This window comes from Suncus etruscus, chromosome 9 (assembly GCF_024139225.1).
Source record: "Suncus etruscus isolate mSunEtr1 chromosome 9, mSunEtr1.pri.cur, whole genome shotgun sequence".
NCBI lineage: Eukaryota > Metazoa > Chordata > Mammalia > Eulipotyphla > Soricidae > Suncus > Suncus etruscus.
Genome location: NC_064856.1, coordinates 86,755,029 through 86,774,494, shown reverse-complemented (window position 1 = coordinate 86,774,494; position 19,466 = coordinate 86,755,029).

The following is a 19,466-nucleotide window of genomic DNA, read 5'->3' as shown; positions in this document are numbered from 1 at the left end:
CTGGTTTTGTTCCTTTAAATACTGTTTCATATATATGCACATATATTAATTGCCATGAAAAATACTTTTATTATCATTCTAAGTGCTTGAAATATTTCACTCAAAGATATCTTAAGTGAGAATTCTGATCTGAACTTTCTATTAAAAGTATCTTTAAACTAATAATAATGAGAATGTATGAGGGAAATGGAGAGCCTGTTTAGAGTACAGGCGGGGTCGGGTGGGGAGGAGGGAGACTTGGGACATTGGTGATGGGAATGTTGCACTGGTGATGGGTGGTGTTCTTTACATGAGTGAAACCCAAACACAATCATTTATGTAATCAAGGTGTTTAAATAAAATAAAATAAAATAAAAAAATAAAACAAAACAAAAAAAGAAACATAGAAGTGATTTAAATCTGTAATGTGTTGTGCATAAAACTCTATTAGTAATAGTATTGTTAACTACAGTGTCCAAATTTATTAAGTGCCTGTTATAGAGGCAGACTGGTGATTCAGAGGGAGACTGGGGACAATGGTGAAGAAAAATGAACACTGGTGATTGAGATGGTGCTGTAACATTGTACACATAAACTCAATCATTAATAACTTTGTAAATCATGTTACCTTAATAAAAATGTTTTAAAGAAGTCATAGCTACCAGAAAAGTTTTATCCATAAGTTTTGTTAGTGAATAATCTTTGTAGCAATTAATAAAAAATTAAATTAGTGGCTTGATTTTCTCACACACAACCAAGAGGAAACTTTCCTGGCATCACAAAAAGTGTTTGGGATGGGGTAATGAGTATATATGGAGCCAGGGGTTGATCCCATGATGGTATGCTTCAAGGATGGAGAAACACTGAATCTCTTAGGCCATGGGAATTCCCTTTCTTCCCCAATGCTTACTGTGCCTATGCAACAAAAAAAAAGTGGGGGGAACGCCAAACCCTAACCACTCCAGCACCCCTACTTTTTCTTGTTTTGTTTTGATTTATTAATTTTTTCTTTATTTTCCTTCTCTTTTTTCTTCCACTTTTTCTTTTCCATTCTTGTGGTTATTAATTAGAGATTTATTTTTAATTTTTTTATTTGTCAGATCCATTTTTTCTTTTTTCCTCCATTTTTCTTTTCTTTTCTTTTTTTTTTCTCTCTCTTCTTTCATTTTTTGGTAGCTGACACCAAATTTTTTTCTCCCCTTTTTCTTATTCTTTTTATCTCCAATGACAGTGGAATAGATGCTCAATCTACAACAAGCTGTAAAGTGGAGACTAGTTGCACTAGCATTCTGGGGGGTAAAGGAGGGAGATATGGGATGCATACTGAGAACAGGGGTGGAGGGAGGACAGCACTGGTGGTGGGAATGCCCCTCATTCATTGTCACTATGTACCATAAATGATGCAGTGAAAGATTTGTAATGCACGTTGGTCACAATAAAAATTTTAAAAAAAAAAGAAGTTGAATTTAGTTACCAATGACCAATAATTTAATCATCATTACAACCTAATAGAAACTTCTATAAAATAGACCCTAATCAATAGAAGCAGGAAAGTTTCTAGAGAAATAATGCATATCCCAGTTCCATGGGGATAGAAGTTTCTCACTCAAGAGCCTTTAAGGACTTATCTTAGTAAGTACCTCCGCATCTGGCTGTTTGAATCCTTTCAAATAAACTAATAAGTTCTAGGATGTAACTCAGTGCTAGAGTGCATTCCACACATATGTATGAGGCCTTGGGTTCTATTTCCAGCATCACAATAAATAAACAGCAATCAACAAAATTTAAGTGAAGAGACTTTCTAAGTTTTTTGAGTCATTCTACTGAGTTATTAAACCGGGGGCAGGTGGTTGTGAGTGACCTGAATATGTAACCTGTCAGGCAGAAATGTTCTTGGCCCACTCTATCTGAAACTGTTAGCCTATGTGGTCTAAGTTATCTAAAAGCTGCTGACAGTAGGACATCCACTTGTATTCAAAGAACTGAAGAATTGGTTGCTGTTGGAAAGTTGGGTGAGAGGGAGGGAACTAAAAGAAAATTAAAATATTTCTATGAAGTTAGGAAAGAGGAAATCTGGGAAGCTCAAGATATTTATTTAGGCCTTGATCAGATATCAGTATTAAAGTATCCAGATAAATCAGAAGGCATTAAAAAGTTTTGTGCAGGCAGAAATATCTGTTACCTTAGAAAAAGAAAAGGGGGCCAGAGAGATAGCATGGAGGTAGGGTGTTTTCCTTGCATGAAGAAAGACAGTGATTCGAATCCCGGCATCCCATATGGTCCCCCAACCCTGCCAGGAGCAATTTCTGAGTGTAAAGCCAGGAGTAACCCCTGAGCGCTACCAGGTGTGACCCAAAAATCAAAAAAAAAAAAAAATTCCATAACAGGAGGGAGACATTCTCCAAGAAAAAGAAGAAAACTAGTCCAGGCAAATATAGGTAATTATGGCAACAGAAAGTAACCAAGTCGAAAGTATTTCAGAGCCTCCCTTCTCCTGTTTGCGATAGATGGAGGAATCTGGACCAGAATAGTGAAAGCATCATGCATGGTAAAACTTGTCTACCTGTCAAAAGTATTGAAAGCCACTACTCCTTTGTTTAAATGAATATGCACAACCCATCCCAATCTTGTGAAAATTCCCTCACACCTCATTCTCACCAAGAACTATTCAAAGGCACCCATCCTTGCCCAACAAGAACTCATCAGAGCCAGGCTACAACTCTTTAACTTTCATCAAAATCAGTGTCCACTCAAGTCACTGAGACCTACACACAGAGTGCCTGCCCAAGTCTCAAAAATAAACAGCTTGTCCTCCCCTTTGGGCCTGCATGATCCATTCACTCTGACTTCCTTCACTCCCTAAATACTCCCACTGATCTCCTACTGCAAAGACTTTCCACAGGCTATTATCTCATTTCTATAACCCCCTTATCTATTTTTGCCCTCTGTCTGCCAATCTTGGCTTAAAGACCCCTCTACCAGGGGTCTCAAACTCGCGGCCGTTTGTGGCCCTCCGTACAACATTTTGTGGCCCTGCCCTAGAGGAATCTTTTTTTGGTTTTGTTTTGTTTAGTTGTTTGGGTCACACCCCCAATGTTCAAGGCATACTACCGACTTTGCACTCAAGGATCACCCCGATTTTGCCCCTGCAGCCCCCAGGTAAATTGAGTTTGAGACCCCAGGGAAGGGCTCCCAAGTGCTGCTCAGAAGGCCTCAAGGTCCCTCTTAGGGATCCCCTCCATCAGTGTTGGAGGACACACCTAACAGTGTTCAAGGGGCTACAAGGTGCTAAAGTTCAAGCCAGGGTTGCCTGCATTCAAGACAAGTATCTTGACCCTTATACCACTTCTCTGACCTGATTAAATCCTATGGAGTTTAAGTTCTATGGTGAAACCTTAAGAGAGATCCCAAAGTAATGGAGCATATGTCTTAAAACTTTGAGTTCAGGGGGCCGGAGAGATAGCATGAAGGTAAGGCATTTGCCTTGCATGCAGAAGGACGGTGGTTCGAATCCCAGCATCCCATATGGTCCCCCGAGCCTGCCAGGAGCGATTTCTGAGCTTAGGTGTGACCCCCCCCCCAAAAAAAAAAACCTTTGGATTCAGTTGCCAATATCGAGTACCTTCCACCTTCTCATTCTCCCCCAATATAACTTTACCACCATCAGAAGTGACCCCAGAGGCCTCTAGCACAGCTGGGCTAGCAGCACTAGGTCCTAGCACTAAACCATCAGGCTTAGTACAAAAGGGCCAATTTATAACCAAGAATGGCACTCCAAGCTCTCTGAGTACTGCTTGGGAAGATACCTCCCCACCATCACCTAAAAAAATAATTATAAAAGAAAACAATGAATCTATCATACTTTGTATGAACTACTCTGTGTGCATGGAATGCTTTTCCTTCATGATACACAGGACAATTTGTAGTGATGTGTTTATTAGATTTATTATTGATTTAACATCTACTTCCCCTGGCTCTTTGCAAGCAGAAACCATCTGTGTTATTCCTTGCTCTATCTCTAGTGCCAAGAGCACATTGTCTGCTTATGGAAGGAATCCTAGAAAGGATTAAATATAAACTGAAGGAATTATAAAGCATATCAAAAGTGATACAGAATTTAACTCACTCTTAGCTCCTGGTAAGAAGATACCATATCCTTTATAGCAGGAATAATATTTAAACTTGGTAAAGGGGTACAAGCTTTCTATTTTAAAGTGAGCATATTGTGAGACTCTGATGTACAATATGGTGATTATAGTTAACAACATTGAATTCTACATTTGAAGCATGTTGAATGTAGATTTAAAATGGCCTCACTCACACATGTGGAAACTAAGGAAGGTATTACTTTAGTTCTTGACTACCTTGTGATAAATATCATATGTGAATTTACACTTTAAATATAGACATTTTATTGATTACATTTCAATAAATTTGGGGGAGAAGGGTTGGCAAGAAAAATAAACAAGGCAAAGTGGTCTTTTTTAAAAAATAAAGAAGCTAGCTGATGCTAAAGAGAATTACCAAGGGATTGCTGAGAATTAAGTCTATTACTTCCTAGTCTGTGAGTTCTGTCAAGTATGGGAAGGGGTGTGGTTGGAGAGGCAGCCCAAATAGGTAGAAGGGTGCTTAGATTCTTAGGACACAGGTTGTTTACCTCTATATACAAATGAGGTCAGTATTTTAATTTGGTGTGATTGCTTTGAGGCAGCCACTATAAATTTCAATGCAGAGTAGAAGGGAAGTAGTATGGGAAGTCTCCATAAAGGCAACCCTGAGAAGTCTGAAATGCTGAGGTTCACGAGATGACTGAGTCATGCACAAGAAGATAGTGCAGAGAGGAAATTTTGAATGTGTCTTTGCTATTTTCTGGTTGAGACCAACTTCAGTAACCCTGGAATGGGGAGAAATCGCTAATACCAAATTGAAAAGGATCAAATGAGAAAATACATGCAAAATGCTTACTACAGAGTGGTCAAGGTAGTTGCCGTTACTAGTATTGTTATTGTTATTACTATTAATAATATTACTTTTATCAGGAATAGTATATGACTAATGAAGCTGGTCTCTTGATCAGTATAGCCCCAGACAATTCAAACACTTGAACCAAAATTTTGGGATTATGAATATCCCCCTTTCATGTATTCATAGGGGAACTAATGAATAGGCAAAAATTCAAATGTGAAGGAAAACAACTCCACGTTTTTTTCTCAAAGGAATTGAAAACCAATGATTTGCCAACTCTGCATTTCTATAAAACTTATGATTTACTTCAAGCATCCCTAACCGAAGTGTCTCATCCAACATTAGGATAAATCACACCATTATAACTATCCTGCTTTTGCCCTTGATGTCCAATCCAAAAGCAATAAAATTTGTATTGTATTTCTCAAGACAAAAGATGTCACTTTATTTTTTAAATGTTACATTCAATGATTTGAATATAAATCACAACTAACCACAATTTTCATATCTTAAACTTTTATTTCAAATACTTTCCCATGCAGTTGTTACAATGACTATAATGTTAACAGAAATAAGTAACAAAACAAATGAAAATAAGTAACAAAACAAAAATATTAAAACACATACTTCATTTAATTCAAAAGCATATGATAAAATGATTAGAAAATTAATTACATGAACATTCTCTGAAGCAAAGACAAAAGGGTCTGTGAAGGTACTAAACAAGATGTATAATTATTTGTAGAAAAATAAAGTGAAGTGCAATTTCATAAAAAGAAACTTCTCACCAAAGATGTATTATGAGGTATATTTGTGTTGATAGAAGAAAAATAAACAGACACAACAATTTGCTTTTATTTAAAGTTTCATAAAACTGAAAAATGTACTATCACTCATAGCATAACTTGAAGACATCTAAAATCCTGCAGTCAAAAATTACTTGCTCCCAATGATGATTCAGTATTCCCAACCACCCAAAATTACAGAAAGTCTGCTTCCTAGCTGTGTGGAATTTGAATTGACTTACGTAATGCAATAGCCAAATGCTCAAAAAAAATCTGTATTTTCATCTATATTTTGTGAAAACAAATTGAGGTAAACAAAAATTCCAGTTTACCTAGAAAGAAAAGACATCTTTTCCTCTTGCTCTTGCTTCTCAGTGCATGTTTATTAATCCCAATGCGCTTTTTGACCTCACACGGACCATTCATCAATTTTCATCAGCCATTATCACTGGTCCCTGCAGTGTACCTCAGTGGGTTGGCAGAAAAACTTGTAGAATCAGGTTTCACGGGAGAAAAATGCATTGCACTTTTGAAGTCCCAGTCTATACTTAAAAAAATAAAAAGCCTCCTTTCCGTGTGCAAATTTCCCTGGAGTAGGCAATTGCATTTACAATGGGCATTGTCAAAAATAAAACTCAAGTATAAAACCAGAGTCTAGGATATTGCAGTCTCAACAATGAGCATAAAAACAACCAAAGGCGGCATTTCTACATATTGAAATTCCTAAGGCCAGATGTTCCTGGGGTTTATCAAAATGTGATCTGATTAAGGGATTATGGGGCAGGTTGTGTTATAAATCATGCTGTTAGTTACATGCATTGAAAATAGTTCCTACCATGCTAGAAAGGGGGAAATTTAATATTGAAAAGTACTTGTACAAGTAAGAGAGTAAAAATAGGGGGAAAAAATCTACACACTATTGCCAGCATGCTTCAGGGAGTAGTATGATTACATGAATTTAGCTGTGTATTAGTGCAGAGATATGCTTGTTAGGATTAAGCAGGATGAAGGAATGAGTGATTTAAAAAGCCTACTCATTTACAAAATGCAAAACTTAAGTTTTTAAGAAGTAACATTAAAATATGTATATGCTTTTGACAGCTAAATTATAAATGTCTTTGAAATTTTTAACATATATCTTTATAAAGCAAAGAAACTGTTCTATTTACTAATGGAAAATATTGGATTCAATTCCTTCAAAAGCACCAAATGCGTACCATTTAAGATGATGTCACTGATGCACTTTTGACAACTAAATTACAACCCTCTTTGAGATACTATGTGTGAAGAGTGGTAATTATGGTCAATAAAATCAAAGGAAGAAAAAACTAATTAACACTAACTTATCATTATACTCACTAAAATATAAAATCCCAAGCTTCTTCTAAATTGTTAGAAATTGGAACACTCCAAATTTTCAAGGTGGCATAAATAAGTTCCAAACAGCTGAGCCACCAAAGGTTGGGGGGCTTTGGGGAACATTAGCATTATTTTTTTCTGAAAATATAGCACACCAATGACAAAATACAATTTATTTCTTCCCCCCAATAAATGTAATCCCAAGATTGTAAACAAGAGTGGTTAATTATTTAGTTCCTTATAATCATTTTTCAAACAATAACAATATGTGGTTTGAGGTTTGTTTGGGGTTTTTTGTTTGTTTGTTTGTTTTAATTTGTTTGTTTTAGTTTTGGTGCATGTGATAGAAAGAACATGTAATTTGGAGACCAAAATCCTGTATTCAAATTCCAGATTAGGTAATTGTATTCATGTAATTTGGGAAAATCGTTTAACTCTTCATTTATTGGAACTTATAAGGACACCTAAGTACAGAGTTCTTGTGAAAAAGCATGAAGCAAAAAAAAGAAGGTGAAGAAATTTCAAAATTGACAACAAATACACAACAAATATCAACTTTTCCCTGTCTCAATCTAAATTGAGCAGGTGGAAAAAGTACAAACATGTCCTGTTACAAAAACCTGACCACAGGACAAGTAAATCAATCATAGTAGAAAGAACAATATATTGAAGAGGGAAGGATTTCATGAGACCTGGATTTAGTTCAATTGACCCAAGATGCTTGTGAGGAAAACCTGGCAGAAACTTTTATCGAGACAAAAATTCTGTTTTAATTCAGTGAGTAAACCCAGAGTGTAAAAGCCTCATGGCTTCAAATTATATGGGAAAGTAAATAAATTGAAACTTAAAAGCAAAATGGGCCAAGGAGATAGCCCAAGTGGCAGAGCACATGCCTAGCCTATGTGAAGCCCTTGGTTCAATCCCTACACCACATGACACCACCAATATTATGTCTTCACTGTTGGTATGGTGCTGGTTAACACCAAACATCTCATTGCTTGGCCTAAGCCCTGACCTGTAAAGCAGACTAAGTATCTCAGTAAATGGCCTAGACACCTCCACCACACCCAGTAGCATTTGGTATGACCCTTCCCTGTAAAAAGAAAAAACAAAAATCGTACTTGATTACTAATAGGTAAGTCAACATTATTATCAGGATAACTAGCTCTATCTTACTGCTATGTTCTTATCTCATTACTTGAAAAATCCATGGCAACAAATGACCTCCTACACATATAAAACTACAACAAAGACTTCATTTAAACCTACAAAAAGGAGTGAATTAAAGAAAATCTTTCTGGATGTAGGTTATTTCTGCACAACTATACCAAATGAGAAAATGCATTGAAAACACTTGGTAGAGGTCATTGTCCCATACAAATGTAAGACACTATTAATAGAGAAATCTGAAAAAGCTCTTTTGAATCTTCTAAGCCAACAAAATGTATAAAATAAAGCACCTTCTTTGTAAAAATGAAACAGACAATGCTTATATCTCAATAAGAACTCAAAATAAATTGAGGGGAAACAATGCAAACCACAAGCCCAATTCCCTCTCCTGGCTTCACTGCTGTTCTTTGATTTCCATGCCTTCAGTCACACACATGCTCCTTTGTTCATCTGTCTGCTTCCCTGCAGCTACTCCTGATCTGAGTTATTGAGCTTTCAAATAACTGATTTCTCCTGTTGCTTTTCTCAACTCCCTAAACGGCTCAACTCATCAGCTCATCAGTTATCCATTCTTGCCCAGGTTTCTTCATCTGTAGCCTCTCCCACCTACCACTGCTTGCCTGGAGAAGACCCTTCCACAGGCATAGAAGGTGTTTGGAGAAGACTTCAGTGCAACCCTGAAGAAAACTCGTTAACAAAACCAACTCCACGGTGGCTGTCCTTCTTAAAACTCCATTGAATCTTGCATTTCCTGAGAGTCCTCTGTCCCTAGCGGCTCCCTATCGTTTATCAGTGAGTTCATGAGAAATCCAGGTTTTTTTAACACCTTATGAGCATTCATAAACTTCTGCAAGTACTTGGAAGTATACAGCCAATGATGTTTCAAGACATCTTCCATCTCATAGCATTTGGACTGTCTGGCATTCATTTTGCGGAAGCGCCTGAATAGCTTGTTGCCAGATTCATTGCCTTCACTGGCCCAGGCCCCAATGGAACCATCCCTCTCAATAATTTCAGGGACATGAGCCAGTGTCTTGTGAAAATAATTGGTGATCTTGCCCTCATATCTATACTTGAACTTGGTAGAGAGGAGTTCAGCAAAACGCTGGGAATTGAAACTGTACTGGCAAAGGGCTTCGGGGCACTCTTGAGCTGGACATGAGGAGCGCCACACTGGTTTCATCTTCAGGTAAAGATCCATCAGCTCTCTCAGAGCCTCGTGTCTCTCCTGGCAGGGGATTAATTCACAGACCGCTTCCACAGTCTCTTGAGTCATAAGCTTCCTGGCGAAGTTGCCATTCATCCTCATAATCGGCTTCAAGTTCATTTTCTTGCGGAGATGCTTGTCCAGAGTGGCCTGCCATCTCTTCCTCTCTTCTTTGGAGACATTAGGCTGCTTATACACCTCCCCTATCTCAAGCTGGAAGATCTTGTAGAACTCTGCCGCATTGCCAATATCACAGTGGAGGGCATCGATGGAAGGGACAGTTTCTATGAAGGGTTTGGCCGAGACCCCTTTCACACGATCCCTCAGCTCCTCCACCGACTCATGGTAAGGGTTGGAACGCCAGACCTCATAGCGCTGCAAGTTCTCACTGTGGCTTCTGGTGATGGAATGGAAGACCAGATTCTGCGAGGCCTCCAGGCGCGTGGCATCACACAGGGTGCAGATGTAAACGGAGCCAGAAGCCTCGAGGCCCTCCACTTCCCGCACGAGTTTCTCATCATAACCAGTGCCCCTGAAGATGAACTGGAAGGTGCGTTGGATGCCACCCATCTCCAGCTTCAGCTGGCTGGTCTTCATGGCCTCCCGCTCAGCAATGAGTGGGCTCAGGATGGCCGTCAGGGTCTCATGGTCAGACTCGTCTGCTAGCATTAGGCACAGGGGCTTGCAACACAGCTCGGAGTTGGGTTTGGCTTCCTCAAACACCTTCACCTCCTGAGGGCCCTGGGCCACAGTGATCCTCATGATGGTGAAAGAAAAGCGAACAGCCTTTTCGGGCACTGCAGGCCCACTGCCATGCTTCTCACTCACATCACCCATCCCATCGCAGGATTCTTTCACTACCACAGTGAAGGGGCCGTTCAGGTAGTCCTCCAGGTCTTGGGCTCTCATGCCATCCAAGATATCCATTTCCATATCCATCAAGGCAGACACCAAGGCTGAGTCATAGCGGAAACGCTTGGCGATGGTGTCCACAGGATAATCATCCACAGAGGAGGACAGTCCTGACAGGCCATCAATGATGCCCACATCTGTGCTGCTGGAGACATTTTTCAGCGGGGGCTGCCACTCAAAGGGATGGTACCCAGGCAGCAGGACTTTCTCAGCACTCCGCAGGGCGTGCAAAGGTTGGAAGATCTGCCTGCCCGTGATGGCTTTCACTGTCCGGTACATCTTGTGGTACTGACTGCAACTGAGGAAGGTGTTGACACGGATGGCCAAGCAGACAGCTGGCTGCAGGCCAGAGCCCCGGCCCTGCATGATGGCCTCCAGTTCATCTGCTTGTCTATGTTCATTCCTTGACCGCAAAGCCAGTAGGAACAAGGTCAGGCACACAGACTTCACGTCACCACCTTCTTCTTTGTCAGCAAAAGCCTTGACTTGTATCTTGAGCTCTCTGAGCCGGTGCTTCTGAGCCCGCCGGGTAAGGGACAGGAGATGCTGGCGGGGTCGGCCCCCTTTATTAATATGTACAAGAGTCTCCTTGGCGTTTTTGTGGCTGGAGACATGGTGATTATATTTCTCCAAGCTGACCTCCTCATTGCATTCTTTGGCAGGACATCTCACCAGCAGGGAATTCAGGATGCTCAGAAAAGACTTCACTGGGCTCTCTAGGTCAGTAGGAAAGCAGGGATAGTTGCACGAAGGACAATAGCTACCCCGAACTTTCAGGCACCGGAGAATGCAGGTCCTGCAAAAGACATGCTTACAGCTGGTCTCCACGGGGTCAGCCAGGATGTGTTCGCAGATCTGGCAGGAAATGGATTTCACAAAATGTTCTGGGAAGTCCAGGGCAAGGAGCTTGGTGCTAAGATGCACCTTGCTACAGTCAGAGATCTTCCTCAGTGCTTGTTTGCTGCGAAGCCATGCCTGAGCTCTGTTCTTGCACTGACGTACTTGTCTCGCTCGGTCAATCACAGTCTTGAGCTTTTTGCTGAGCTGCATGTTGGGTTGCTGACTCTTCCTCTTGAGTCCCTGGCGGGCACCATAGCAGATGTCACAGGATGGTGTGTGAGGTCGCCATTCTATGGTGGCACCCCTGGGGAAGTACACCTCACAGGGGCCACTGCGAAACTTCCTGTGCAGGAGGCTCCAGCAGAGGTGGCAGAACTCAGTGGGGTGCACGGAATCGAGGTCCGCCTTCACATCAATTCGGAAAACCTTGGCGATGAGATCTGGCCAGGAAGTGACTTTCTTTTCTTTCTTTCGCAAAAGGCTTTGGGTCTTCCCATCCACAGGCCCATGGACTGGATATCTCCTCTTGAAGCCAGAGGTCTTAAAAGAATTTCCACAAATGCGGCAGAGTTGTCGGAGGTTGGCTTGATGAATTGCTTTGTCTCGAGCTTTCTCGTCTCTGTGACGTTTCTTCAGAAACTTGGGGTGAGTCTTTGAAACTGGTTGAGACAGAGCTGGCTTCAGGCCATCAGCCTGGTCTGGTATGGCTAGAGATGGCTGAAGAGAAAGTTTCTCCTCAGAGGAAGCTTTCTTTTCCACTGGAGCTTCTTCTGGTGCTTTTTCCAAAGATTTCACCCTGAAGAGCTTAAATTTCCACTCTGAAAATTTAAGATATGGGTGCTGAATTTCATCAGGGGTAGAACTGACACCCAAGGTGGATGGCAAAGAGACAGCCATGCTGGCAGGTACCTGTGAACAAGAAAAACAAGTCAGCAGAGAAAAGATTTCAATGTCCCATTGCTGCTTCTTGGAAGGATTGCAAAATGAGACATCCAATAATTCATTTAATCACCCCAAATGTTATTCTCAGACCTTATATTTTAATATGCTGTCAAGCGCTAACCATTGTGCTGAGAACAGTCATTTCCCATTCATTTATACCTGTGTAAATCAGCGATACAACTGTAGATACCACTAATGTATTGTTTTACATAAAATTATATTTCCTTTCCACCAGAACGCTAAGCTCTTTGAAGACAGAATTGTTGAGTGATTTTTCTCTACCCCTTTCTCACCCTTGCCTTCCCCTCCCAGTTTCCTAGTACACAGTTGCTGAATAAACGCAAGTGAAAATGACTACTAAAATGAAAGAAAAGTCATATTTTCCACACTATATTAGATTGCATTAGCCTCATCGCACTAGTTGGACAATAAATTTCCAGCTTTTTAAAGCAATCTCCCAGGAGGTTGGTTGTTTATTTCTTCCAAACAGGTCATAAAGGGGTGATAAAGCTACAGACCCAAAGAAACTAATTACTCACTACTTGAAACGGATGAAGTGAATTTTGAGCTTTATGAATGCAAGCTAATAATAAGTATCATGGATAGTAATTAGGCTTACAATTTTAATTAGCGAATGCTGCTGTAAATTATAAGGCTGTGTCTACATTAGGAACAGAAAACCACAGAACTCTCTAAATGTACAACAAACTACGGTATGCATGTACAAAGATTCCAAAGGGCTTTTAAAAAGAAAAATGCAAGGCATTTTAGATAATACACATAGGCTAGCCTGAAAGCCACTATTCTATCATTCATAATTAGAAGAGGTAGGAGTAATATTTTTACTTCTGATAAAAAAGGCATTAGCAAGTTCATATGCCAAAGCATTCCACCAAAATGCATTATGAAAAAAATTTTAACACTATTAACAAAAGAGAAGTCTGTTAATGCCATTTGAGTACTCTCTTATCCTAATTAGCCCAGTTATCTCAAATTCTTTAGTTCATATAACTAGAAAAAGTGCAACTTTTTCCTTCTTTCATCTATATCTTCTTATTGTACCTAAATCAAAGCTCTTGATTCACTAGGTATATAAAGTTATAGTCCCCCACAATCAATCAACTAACCAAATTAATGCTATTTTTTTCATATTCTTGTGGTCATGGACACTAAATTTTCAAGAAATGAATGGGATTTGGCAGAGATAGGACGAGGTGACAAGTGTCCATACTGACTACAGCTGACAAAGTTCTTTTTTGAGTCATCCCAAGAAGTGACTAAAGTTTGTTCCATCTCACATGCACTATTCTTCAAAGATGCATTATGATTCATATTTTTCATAAAAGCTGAAATCCATTTCTAATACTTGACTAAAAAGTAAATACTGCTCAATTGTTCTCTGTGCAGGGACTAAACTGTTCTTAGCTATTTCTAAGGTCTCATTAGCCTCAAAAGCACTTTAATTGCAGCTCAACAAGCTCCTCAGAATTGCTTATAGTTCAGTGATGTTCCTTAATTCTGTCCTCTGTCAGGTATAAGACCTTTCCATGTCTTCCCTGCCTCATTAGCTTGAAGTCATTCCCAAAATGCCTTTTTCATTCCACTCAACTTTTCGTTTCCTGGCTTCTCTAATGCATTTGGTCTTTGACATTTTAAGATAATATTTTGAATTGTTGTGTTAAAAAAAGAAAAGAGAGAAATACATGACCATCTGTGAAGCTAAGAAAGTTAAATATTGAACTTTTATATAAAAAAGTTAACCACAGGGTATGCTGATAGGTTCCTGAGACCAGTCTCTCCCTCTTCACTTCATGTTCTCTTGACTCCCATGGACCTGAAATGTCAAATTGCTTCAAAATACATTTACTAACTACTCCTATTAAAAAAGTGTCATCTCAAAATAAAAATTATATTAAAAAAATAAAAAAATAAATGACTGGGAAAAAAAAGTGTCATCACCAAGCAGTTATTGGCCATTGGAAATCTAATAAAAAATTTTATGAGGTTGTTTTCTAACTCAATTCTTAAAGTTTTACCCAAACTAGAAACAAGATGGGGTGAAGTTACTCTCATTTTTCGGTGAAAAAACAGTAACATGCTCACAATAATTCTCTCTGTGGAAGCTCTAGAGTAGTGGTCCTCAAACTATGGCCCGCGGGCCACATATTGTATTTGTATCTGTTTTGTTTCTTCATTGCAAAATAAGATATATGCAGTGTGCATAAGAATTCGTTCATAAGTTTTGTTTTTACTATAGTCAGACCCTCCAATGATCTGAGGGACAGGGAACTGGCCCCCTGTTTAAAAAGTTTGAGGACCCCTGCTCTAGAGGTTTTATATTTTTTAAATCTTACCTATGAATTTAACAAAGTAAATATGTATTGCTTTTAGAAGAAGATAAAATTTATAAAAACTAGACCTAATGAGATTTTTAAAATTGTCTCATTACTAAACATTAAAATATCTTGCTATTATTCAGCATTGATGATGTGCAGAAATGAAAGTATCTTTGTATATCCTTATAGGAGTGTAAATTGGTGCTCTATCACTAGTGGGGCATTAATTTCTTTTAAATTCTTGAATGCATTATCCTAGCCTTATAACCATATTATAATTAAAATATAACCAGACCCACTTATATTATTATATTTATGTAATATTATATTTATTGTGGGATGTATTTAATATGTGTGTAAATATATATTAAATATAAATTAATATACAATACATATGTTTATATAATATAGTATAAGTTATATTTATATAACATATAAAAATATAATTATAGCATTACAATATGATTATGAAGTCATTCCATAGAACATTCTTCCTGCAAGTGTACAATGATCTTTCTATGGAGAAAATTTAGAAAGTATGATAAATAGAAGAAAACTATTTTTTAAAGTGCATGTTCCTTTCATACAATAATCACCAATAGGGTATTATTCAATAAGCTCTAATTCAGATAGATATTGGAGAGTAGCACAGAAATGTAAAGTGTCTGTATGAATTGATATATGTGGACAGGTCCTGTGAGCATCAGAAATAGAAAAATGCCCACAGGGCAAAGCATAAAACAAAACAGGTGAAGTAAAACCAGTGTATGCATTTGTTTATATTTGTGTGTGTGATCTTTGTGCAAAGATCCTGGAAGATGTATTTAAATCTTAATATTTACCCTTTGGAAAATATAAGCCCGGAAAGGTGAAAAGGTAAAAAGTAAAATGAGATTTCTGTTATATTGTAATCATTTTTATATCACTTCAATTTTTCATTATAATCATTTAAATCTTTGTTAAAATAGATTTTAGAGTAAACTGGGGTTTTTTTACTTAATGCATACATTTATTAAGGAAAACTGAGGAAACTTCTTTTAAGGGGGAACTTTTGTTAAAAGCTAGATTCAGAAGGTAGAAGCACAGGTAAGGTGTTTATTTACCTGGGACACAGCTGACAGGTTCATTTTCTGTCACCTCATATGATCCCCCACCCACCATCAAGAATGACCCCTAATTACAGAGCCAGGAGTAAGCAAGCCCTAAGCCCAGCCAGGTATAGCCTCCAAACAAACAAAAGTGTTTATATGTATATGTACATAATCATTTTTCCAGATTGCAAAATTTCCCCCAAACTTTCAAACCTAGCTATGCTTCAAGTCACTATTCTTACCTCTATCTACTTTTCTGGGAAACATGTGGAAAAGGGAATAAAACATAGACTTAAAAGCTAGCTTATAGATATTGTTAGGATATGAAAGATTTGTTTGTGATGACTATTTGTTTTGATATTCAAAAATCTTGCAAATGTCAACTCACTTGCCTTCTAACAAAAAGTCTAAATAGGACTAGTCTCAGAATCTAAAAGGTGGAGTGGCTGTGACTGGCTCAGCACTGTGCCCACTGGCACGAACAGCTTTGCATCACTATCCCCTAAAATTACAACTATCATTGTCTCTTCTCCACAAGATCTGACTTCATTTTGATGCACCTGTATAGATGGCTGAGGTGGGGCAAAAATTATTGGTGATGAGTGCTATCATTAGCTATTCCAGAGCCTGGGCTTCAGAGGACCCCTCCTCACCCCCTCACACATCTTCCCCCTAGGACTGACCTCAAATCTCCCCAACATCCTCCACACCTCAGTGAAGTTCCAAGTGACAACTCTGGGCTTCCTAAAATGACTCTCATTGTCTCATCTGTCCCACTCATGCTTTCATTCTTTCCACCAAACTATCATCTATTTAACAAGTCCTATCATTAAATTTCAAGAGCATCAGAGCCTGAGACAGTAGGATATGTGCTTTGCATGTCTGAAATTGGGGATCATTGGCATCATAAAAAATAAACAGGAAAAGTCAACAACATCAAATACCTTTTAGAAACATTTCAAGCATCCATAAAATTATCAAAGATTCTTACCCTTACTTCCAGGCAACTTTTGGCTGAACCACTTCAAAACTAAAAGCGTAATGGTATAACCCCTGAGCTGGAATTCTAGCTCAAGTTCATCACCTCATAGCAGGTGATGAATTACTATTTAGAAAGTAAAGTAGTTACTCAGTTCCCAGGTAGTTTGATTCAAATTGGTCCGAGAGTGAAATCCAGATATTGTGATGTTGTTGTTGTTTTTTAAATCAGACTTCTAGTGCACCTTGCATGAATGATCCAAAGCTTACAATTATTCAGAAATACTGGTCTTCTACTCACTCCAATTTAGTGCAAATATTTGCCAGTAACTGGAAAACCAATATTTCCTTCAGCCCTAGAATCTGTTAGCTTCTGCATTTTCTTGCCTGAACTAGCATAGTGCTCTTCCTCAGATTAAGCCTTTTTTCTGTTAATTTGAGCCCTCATTTATTCAAGGTACACTCCTACAGCCCATTTTCTCCAACACACATTTACAATAACACAAAGAGCTTGCCTCTTCTTTAGCACCCTCCAGTGTCTTCCTAAGCTTAGCCTCTTGCTCTTTTTCTCTTTTCACATGCACTGGAGAAAAATCTCAAATGGATGTCATTTTATTTTATTCTCTCCCTTCACCCTCAGCAAGAAAACAAACTAAAAAAGTCCAGGTACTTTGATAAGAAATAAAAACTGCAATGGATATTGTGGCTGTAGGCATGAAAAGTATGAACGTTACCTTGCTCAGCAGGCTGCCTGGCCCAAGTATTAGGATGTCTGTAATTCAACAGATATTTCTTGAGACCAGAGAGAAGGCACTATTTCCCTCTCCTTGCTCTCCTGTTCCTCCTGGGCTCTCAGCTGCATTATTTATCTATGGGCCTCCACAGTTCTTCCCAACCTCACCCACAACAGAGGGCTAACCACAAAGGATGGCCGCCAATCACAGGCCAGGAGCCCCCAGTTCCAGCTGGCACCTGGCTCTTAGGAAGCTGAGTTAGGGGGTGAGGGGCCTTCATGTAGAGGAAGAACACAGTTGTTTGTGTTGGAGAATTGCCAAGGCTGCCTGTTGATGTCCTATGCTATTCTGATTAAAAAATGATCCTACCAATATAACCTCTGACTTCTGCCAAGGTCTATCGCTCTGTACCTTAATTTTCTCATGTGTAAGATTAAAAAAAATAACTAATATAATATAGCTCAAAGAGCATAAATAAAACTTTTTTTTTTTGTGGCTTTTGGGTCACACCCAGCAGTGCTCAGGGGTTACTCCTGGCTCCATGCTCAGAAATTGCTCCTGGCAGGCACAGGGGACCATATGGGACGCCGGGATTCGAACCGATGACCTTCTGCATGAAAGGCAAACGCCTTACCTCCATGCTATCTCTCCGGCCCCTTTTAAAACTTTTAAAATAAAAATGAAGGTGCAAAATTATTTAGCATGGCATCTGCCCTGAAAGAACACTCAGCAAAGATTAACTGTAGCATAATTTCTTCTTTTAATTTTGTAATGAAATCCAAATCATCTTAGAACCCTCCAACCTGGGCTTTTTACAGGCAGAAAATCTTGAGGTACCTACTAGAACCCTAAATTTGAGACTACAGTTATGAAGTCAGCAGAATTAAATTTTGCTTCAGATATTTGAAACCTTATTTAAACTGGAAAAGCTTTCATCTTCTTATCTACAACTAGAATTCATAATATTTGTGCCCTGGGCCATTAAGAGCAGTAATATTATTATAAGGTAGTATTTAATTGCCACAATCATCATATATGCATTTGCATTGTGGCCTAAGTAAAGGAATGGAAGTTGAACACAATAAAATTGCCTGTGGTCATAGAGTCACTAAATAGTAAAGTGGAACGGGCTCTCCAAACCTGTGACCTTAACCACTCTATTAAACTGAAAAAGCAGAACACTGACAGTCACTTGTAATAGTAGGGCTTGTTTGACTCCAGAATAAATATCAGGAGAAAGTACAGTCTGTGTTTCAAATCCCTTTCTAATTCTTAGACTAGCTTTATCCTCCAAGTGCCTCTGTGTTCACTTATTAAGTGTGGGACTGCCTTGTTCTCATCTGATATTCAGCAAAACTGTCAAAGAGACAGGCACACAGATTTTCCATTGCTGGCTGGCTGCCCTCATTAATTACTCCTATCCCTATAATTTGTGCTTGTGCCTGTCCAACTACCAAATAGTCCTGGAGATACAATTCTGCTAAATTGAAGACAAGATAAAATGTATTCAAATTCTATTGGAAGATAATGAAAACTGGTCTGTGTATTCTAGAAGTTTCTGTGTGTTTATACACAAGGGATAAAGGAGACTCTACCTGAGATTCAAGAACTCACTGAGACTGGGTAGGCCATAGTTGAGAATTTCCTGAAGACAGAGGCCTAGGTTCAAACTGACAAGAAGCAGAGCTTAGAACACAGACTTTAAGCCTTAATATTCTCTTAAACTATGGAAGTATGATGCAACCTTGTGGAAACAAGAGGAAAAGAACTATAGCATGACCAATTCAGAATTCTATCACCTTGATATCCTTCCCTACACACTTCAGAATCTTTTTTTTTTTTTTTTTGGTTTTGGGGCCACACCCTGTGACGCTCAGGGGTTACTCCTGGCTATGCGCTCAGAAGTTGCTCCTGGCTTCTTGGGGGACCATATGGGACGCCGGGGGATCGAACCGCGGTCCGTCCTAGGCTAGCGCAGGCAAGGCAGGCACCTTACCTCCAGCGCCACCGCCCGGCCCCACACTTCAGAATCTTATGTCTTCACTGAACTCACAGAAAGAGAATGACAGACCACATGTTCTTGTTTTACTTTGACGGGAACAGAAACGCAAAAGCATCTAACAGAATGGGAATAAAGCTTCAAGTCCAGCTCTTAAGAATTAGGTTTC